The 7,966-nt window shown below is 47.1% G+C and overlaps 1 long non-coding RNA gene across 1 annotated transcript; it reads right to left on the reverse strand.

Moving 5' to 3' along the window:
• Positions 1-251: 251 nt before the first annotated feature.
• LOC134735379 (uncharacterized) lies at positions 252-7,715 on the reverse strand. The gene is made up of 2 exons (XR_010118418.1): positions 7,499-7,715; positions 252-4,172 (listed from the first exon to the last, which is right to left on the reverse strand). It is a non-coding gene; the product is annotated as an uncharacterized lncRNA (long non-coding RNA).
• Positions 7,716-7,966: the final 251 nt, after the last annotated feature.

Raw genomic sequence — 7,966 nt, forward strand, 5'->3', positions numbered from 1 at the left:
GAGCGGGTTGTTGTTTTCTAGCTGGGGTTCAGGCCTCCAATTTCCTCCTTTAAAGCTCCGCCTGCCTCGCCCAACAACTTCCTGACTCAAATCTGCCAGCTCACTTCCTCTACTTATCTACTCCAGCCTTGGGATGGCTTCTCTGGTGAGTCCTGCCACACCCATTGTCAGGTTCACGACTATGCCAAAGGTCATGTTGAGGTCCGGAGGGAGTGGGTGGATGAGCAGAAAGAACACTTGGGTGGCCGAAGGCAGGTGAATTATTTTATTCAGCAGCAGCTCTTATCAACAGCTTTCTCACACTGTCCACCCTGTCTCAGCTGCTTGGTCCGGCGGCCCCCACACACAGCTGCGTGGCCTGCTCTCTCTTGCCTTCAGGGTCAGCAACTCAACCCTTTCTCTCTCTGGGAACCAGCACGAGCTGTGCCGTGGCTCCCCTCTGTCCATCTTGCAGATGGACAGCTTTGGCTCTCTCTCTCTCTTTCTCTGGGTGCCAGTGCACCTGCGCAGTGTCAACAGGGCAATTATGCCTTTTATAGACAATAGTGGTGTAGAGCCAAGCGATGGCCTTCCCATCTAGTGTTGGCTACCTGGCTATGATAACAAGTGGAGTTATACACCTGTGCTCTGAACTAGCTGACACACAGGGATGTAAACATCTTACCTCGGCCTATCCTTGACCAAAGCACAGCCATGTTCCTTACACCCATGCAGTTCACATTGGGTAGAAACAGCTCTGATGTGCAGTATGTGGACTGTGCTTATTTAACCCTCCTCCCTAACAGCCCCTCTCCCCACCCCCACATGTTTTACTGTATTTGGCCCCAAAGTTTCTGATTTTAACCATCGTACTGATACAGAGGGCTGGGCTTCCAGCTAAACCCCACACTTAAGCCTGGAACTGTCCCCTAAGTGAAAACAGCTGACCCCATTTTTCTGTCCAAATGTTGCCTTTTTGGCCTGCCTCACCCATATCCTATGCCCATAAAAAGCTTTAGCTGGCAGAACAACACAAGCGGCTGAGGAGTGAGCAGAGGATACAAGTGGCTGAGGAGTGAGCAGAGAAGCAACTGAGCATCAGAGGCTATGGATAGGTGTGGCTGACTTCAGACAGCGTGGCTTCAGAGAGGGGCCCGGCCGGAGATGGCTGAACTTCAGGGAAAGATCACCTTCCCATCCCCTTTCCAGCCTTCCTTTTCACTGAGAGCCACCCACTACTCAATAAAGTCTTCCGCATTCATCACATTTCAAACAGTCCATGTGACCTGATTCTTCTTGGACGCTGGACAAGAACCTGGGTGCCGAGAGGGCAGAGGCTGCCACCCTGACCCTCCACTGAGCTGGTTGGCATTTGGCTGATCCTGATGGCAGAGCTGAAAGAGCACTGGCTGTAACACACTTGGATGCTGCTGTGGGTCCCACACAGAGCCTGCTCCCACCAGAGAGGAGTGACCTGCCGGTTCCATTTCTAGCATTCATTCGCTTGGGTTCCTGCATTCGCTCACTCACACTCTCCTTCCTGCGAGGAGTGGCCAGTGGTGGGCTGAGTGAAACGAGCCACCCCAGTTCCTGCCCGCAAAGGGGGTCAAGGGAACTATCCCCTCTCAGCATTTTACCAAAACTGTTTATGAGACCCTGTGGTTTACCAAAACTGTTTATGAAACCACATGTGGTTTATGCCTAAAGTAGTTTAGGGCAGCAGTGGTTGTGGGGAACATTTTACACCTGTGTTTTAGTTTTCTTACCTGTAAAATGGAGCTAGTGGTAGCCTCTGTCTCATAGCACTGTGAGTGTGTGGGATGAATTGAATAGGATGATTTTTGCAAAGCATTTTCGGGCAGTGCCTGCACATGAAATGTGTCTTCAAGGCACCGGCCAGCCACAACCTGGGTGAGATGGAGCTTCAGGGCCATCTGCTGCCCAGAGCTCAGGACACTGCTTTTCTGCATCTGTCCCTAAAAAGGGACAAAATGGACAGGTTGGCAAAGGGGCCTTTCGGTCAACTCATTCCTCACCAAGATCTATCTTTTTCTTTCCATTCTGCTTCCTTCTCTGAGTTTAATTTTTTTAAAGCCACACTTCTGGAGTAAATTATATTGTTTAATGAGATAATATGATGTAGTGGTTAGAAGCATGGACTCTGGAATCCACTGACTGGTGGTGCCATTTAGAAGGTGTGCCATCTTGGGCAAATACTTAACCTCTCTGTCTCAGCTTTCTTATCTATAAAACAGGGATCACAACAGTACCTGTCTCCTAGTGGTGTTGAGATAGTGCAGATACAGTGGATACGGCAGAGCCTGGTGCTTAGAAAGCACTCAGTTTCTATCCCCTATTACTGACTGCAAGCCTGGCAGCATCCCTATATGATAGAATTTCACATCTCCTTTAATCCCACAACTGGAGGAGGTATCACCTCCGCTTCACAGATGAGGAAATGGGGGCTCAGAGGTTTGGAAAATGGGTTAAGATTATATAACAAGTAGTGGAGCTGAGATTTGAACCTTAGAATTTTAGCTAAGAGGCCTGAGGTCTTTCTTTCTTTCCTTTTTTTTAAAAAATTATACTTTAAGTTCTGGGATACATGTGCAGAATGTGCAGGTTTGTTACAAAGTATACACATGCCATGGTGGTTTGCTGCACCCATCAACCCGTCATCTACATTAGGTATTTCTCCTAATGCCATCCCTCCCCTAGATCCTCCCAGGGTCCTGACAGGCCCCAGTGTGTGATGTTCCCTTCCCTGTGTCCATGTGTTCTCATTGTTCAACTCCCACTTATGAGAGAGAACATGCAGTGTTTGGTTTTCTGTTCTTGTGTTAGTTTGCTGAGAATGATGGTTTCCAGCTTCATCCATGTCCCTGCAAAGGACACGAACTCATCCTTTTTTATGGCTGCATAGTATTCCATGGTGTATATGTGCCACATTTTCTTTATCCAGTCTATCATTGATGGACATTTGGGTTGGTTCCAAGTCTTTGCTATTGTGAATAGTGCTGCAATAAACATATGTGTGCATCTGTCTTTATGGTAGAATGATTTATAATCTTTTGGGTACATACCCAGTAATGGGATTGCTGGGTCAAATGGTATTTCTGGTTCTAGATCCTTGAGGAATTGCCACACTGTCTTCCCCAATGGTTGAACTAATTTACACTCCCACCAACAGTGTAAAAGCATTCCTATTACTCTACATCCTCTCCAGCATCTGTTCTTTACTGACTTTTTAATGACTGGCATTCTAACTGGCGTGAGATAGTATCTTGTTGTGGTTTTGATTTGCATTTCTCTAATGACCAGTGATGATGAGCATTTTTTCATGTTTGTTGGCTGCATAAATGTCTTCTTTTGAGAAGTGTCTGTTCATTTCCTTTGCCCACTTTTCGATGGGGTTGTTTGTTTTTTACTTGTAAATTTGTTTAAGTTCTTTGTAGATTCTGGATATTAGCCCTTTGTCAGATGGATAGATTGCAAAAATTTTCTCCCATTCTGCAGGTTGCCTGTTCACTCCGATGATAGTTTCTTTTGTTGTGCAGAAGCTCTTTAGTTCAATTAGATCCCATGTGTCAATTTTTAAAAGCCTGAGGTCTTTCTTCTCCAGGGACTCTTAATCTGGGGTCCCATAACACCTAGTAGATTATTTGTGAGTTTCATTGGGTTTGGGGATCCTTTGAAATTGTTTCAAAATCAGGCGTCTACGTTTTTGGGAAATCAGGGTCAAGATCACAGTCCATTGTTTTCTTTAGATCCACAGAATGAGCCACTGCATTATTCCAACTTTCTTATAAGATAGAACAATTATTTAATGAACTCCAACTGTATGAAACTTCCATTGTTGAGATTAAGTAAATAATTGGGCTGTAATGCAGCTGGATTCCTAGAATTAATAATTTCCATGTTCATACTCTGTGCACACCACGCTAGTGCCCCTAGTGCCGTTTCAGCCCCTGTGTTTCTGGGCAGTCTCCATCAGGAGGATAGCATGCTTCAGAAAGCCTGCAGTCACTCTGCAGAGGTAGACTCAGAGTCCTGGGTTTCACGGCTAGCAATGCTTCTAACTCTCGGAGCTTTATCTTCTTTGCGTGTAAAATGTGAGGATTGCCCAGCTGCACTCTGAATCTCTCTGATGTCTTTCTGATGTGAAATCAAGGTGGAGATCAGGAGTTGCTTTCCTTAAACAAAGGCAGACATGTTTTGGGTAGACAGAGAAAAATGGAAACATAAACAGTCAGTCATTCATCTGCTGCATCTGGGGATGGACCTAAGCTGAGCAGGAGCCTCCCCTATCATTCCTCTTCTCCTTTCTCCATGCTACGGCCACTACTGAGGACTGTACAGTCAGGGTTGGAGGAGGCCAAGGAGGCATCTCTTAACTCACCCTGTCACGCTACTGAGCAAACGGAGGCCCAGATATGGGGAATGCCTTACATAAGGTCACACGGCTAGTGCCTGGATTGGGACTTGAGCCCAAGTTTCCAGAATCCAAATCTGATGTCTACTGACAAAGCCAACTAGTACACGATGAGATCTAGGGGCCTTCTCAGGACTACTCAAATGTGACAAATCTGTGGTCTGGCAGAATCCTGGGACACATTTCTGGGAATGCTGTTCTCTCTTTCCCAGTGCCTTGTCATGCACATGCCTTTCTGTGGGACGTTCTTACCTGTCCAGGTCTCCACTCACTGCAGGAGGGGAGGGGAGAACGAAAGGAGAATAGCCGCCCCAGAGTGTGTGCCTCTGCCCTGGGCAAGAGGTAATGTCCATGCCCTTGCTACTTGGCATTCTCCCAAAGGCTGGCTGTTTCTGTGAGCACATTCACAGCCTGCCTGCCTCTTTTTTTCCCTATAGGTGTATGGGATTCCTAAGGGGAATTGGACATAGCCTTTTATGCCCCATTCTTATGTGGCAGGAACTTTCCTTCCGTCTCTGTGACTCTCCTCAGGGCTCCTTTGACTGCTTTGGGAAACTCTGGGTTTACTCTTCAAATCTTGGATGGGGAAGCCAGAGGGCTGGAAAGCAGGCTGGCCCTGGTGATGGCCAGCTCTGCATAACTTGGCCATCTCACCCACAGTTTGGAGTGGAAAGAGGTCCAGTCACCTGACTGTGGGTTCTGGAGAGTCAGAGCCAGGGCAGGTCCGTGTTCTGCTAGGGGCTGGGAGAAGGCCTGCATCATACACAGTTAGTGGGCAGTACATGCAGGCAGTGAGGAGGTGTGGTATGCCCGCTGCCTTTCACAACTGCAGAAATGGTCACTGATTTCTTTCGTCCTCCTCGGTGGCCTTGAAGCCCCTGGACAGAGCAATGCATTGGTGCTAGCTCTCAGAGATCTGTGCCAGCTCATAGATTTGTGCCAGCAGTGGGATGGGTTTTCTCTCCTAATTCTGTTTCTCCCTGGTTGGTTATTAGCACACCTTGTTCCTCCTGATTGAGAACTGCTTAAGTGGGAACTGCTACAGCTAGGGGCAGCATCTCTGGTGGCATGCCGGTGGCAGGGGGAAACCAGATGGGGATGAAGAGCCAGTCAGGAGACATGTGGCTAATCACCTGTGGACCCAGGAGGATTCAGCTACTCAGTTCCTAGCCTCTCCAATTATGGATTCTCTATCCTGTTCTTTTCACAGTTCATACTTTTTCCTTTAAATTAAAAAGTAACATGCATCACCACCTGTGAAAAGAAGGGGAAAAATAAAACTGAAAAAAAAAAAGTAACATGCGACATTAAACATCCTTCTCCTAAAAGTATATCTTACTATCTGCCTGTTCATCCATCCATCATAACAGTGGCTGACATGTGAATGTTTACCAAGTGCCAGGCACTGTGCTCTGAGGTTTGCAGAGGAAGTCCTTACAGCCACTCTGTAAGAGATGCCACTGTTGTCCCTGTTTTTAAGGTGAGAACATAAGATACATAGAGGTTAAGGAATTTGCCTAAGGTCACAAATTAGGAAGTGGCAAAGCCAACCAGGAACCCTGGCAGCCAGGCACCACAGCCCAAGCTCTGAACCGCTACTGGGCCATCTGCTTCTCTGCTTATCGGTGGCATGGAGAGATGTCTGCAGGGACTTGCCCCACGTACTAATGCTGGTAGTTCAGAGTGGCTGCATTTGGGGTGACTTGTGACTTTAGTCTTTAAATTCTTCTGTCGTGTTTCAATTTTTTTTTTTTTTTTTTTTTTTTTGAGACAGAGTCTGGCTCTGTCACCCAGGCTGGAGTGCAGTGGTGCAATCTCAGCTCATTGCAACCTCCTCTTCCTGGGTTCAAGCGATTCTCCTGCCTCAGCCTCCTGAGTAGCTGGGACTACAGGTGCGCGCCACAACGCCTGGCTAATTTTTTGTATTTTAGTAGAGACGGGCTGTCACCATTTTGGCCAGGATGGTCTCGATCTCCTGACCTTGTGATCCGCCCACCTTGGCCTCCCAAAGTGCTGGGATTACAGGCATGAGCCACTGCACCTGGCCTAAATTTGTAAATGATAGGCATGTATCATTTTTATAATAGCTAAATAAAAAAAACTAGTTGCAGAGAATCCCGAAAGCATATGATCTGGGGAATGGTAAACAGAGAGCAGGACTTTTTTTTTTTTTTTTTTTTTTTTTTTTTTTTTGGTGGGGGGCAGACAAAGGAAAGGGCTTTGGAAGGAACTCTGATTTTGACCATCATCTCATGGTGCTCTTGGGAGGCTCATCATTGGTTGGGTCCTTCCCCACTGCCTTGCTGTCTCTCTGCCACAAGATGGCAATCACAGCACAAGGATGGATGGGCTTGCAGCCTCCAGGAAGGAACACTGAGCGTCTGTCTTGCAGCTACAGAGAAGGCTCCCTAATGCATAGTTGGGGGAAGGGGCTTTTAGAGAGGGATTGAAAAGCTGACATCCCCTGCTGACCCAAACTCCAGGCAGTCCGGCAGTCATAGTCAGATACTTCCATTTGCAGTAACCCATAGCTCTTCCCAGAACAGAGCTACATTGTCCATTTTGCTTTCTGATGAAAGAGACATAGAGACAAAATGACACAGAGGTTTCCGGGCATACAATGAGTGCCAGTGAGCCTGGAGAATGGGTTATTTGTAATCTGTGGGGTTATTTATCCTGTGATGTGTAGAGATTCTTTTTGTTCCTTGGGTAGAAGTTGGTGCTGGCCTTCTAGATGCAGAGGCTACAAAGCAAATCCCAGGGTAGGCAGCCAGTGGCTTTCTCTGGGGTCTTCCCAGGTGGATATCTGGGCAGGGCAGCTTCCACTGAGGCTCTGCTTTTGGGATGATTCCTAGGGAGGAAGACTATCAAGAACAAGACTGGGGCTTGGTTCCTGCGGTGAAACTAGGTAGGTGCATAGGCGAATGGAGAGGAAACTTTGAGTGGGGACCATGGCATTTCTACCACCTGAGATGCCCAGCTGGGCATACCTGGATTGGACTCAGGCAGGGGAAGTGAAGGCAGGACTCCTGCATTAGTTAACACCAGTAGCTATAGCAGATAAAACTTAAAATCTCGGTGGCTTACCACAATAGAAGTTCATTTCCTGCTTGTGTAATGTTCAGAATGGCTGATCCCTGATCAGCTAGTGGGTAATTCTTCCTCAAATGGTGGTAGAAGCACCCAACCTCCTTCCAACTTGGAACTCTTCCATTTTCAACACGTGGCTTCTACAGATTCTTACAAGAAGTAGAAAGAACATGGAGGAGCACACATGGGAGGTATTCCAGCCAGGCCCAATAGGGATGGAAACATCACTTCCGCCTTCATTCCATTGGCCAGAAATGAATCATGTGGCCATCCCTAACTACAGAGGAGGCTGGGAAATGTAGTCTAGCCTGTGCCCGGGAGAATGAGGAAATAGGTTTTGTGTATAACCAGCCAATTTCTGCCCCAGACTCATTCTTTATATGGATGATAGAGTTTATCCCAAATAAATAATCAGGTTTGCACACACAGATATTCATGCACAAAGATGCTCACTGCTCTGTTATT

Source organism: Symphalangus syndactylus, chromosome 20, assembly GCF_028878055.3.
Source record: "Symphalangus syndactylus isolate Jambi chromosome 20, NHGRI_mSymSyn1-v2.1_pri, whole genome shotgun sequence".
In the NCBI taxonomy this organism is placed as follows: domain Eukaryota; kingdom Metazoa; phylum Chordata; class Mammalia; order Primates; family Hylobatidae; genus Symphalangus; species Symphalangus syndactylus.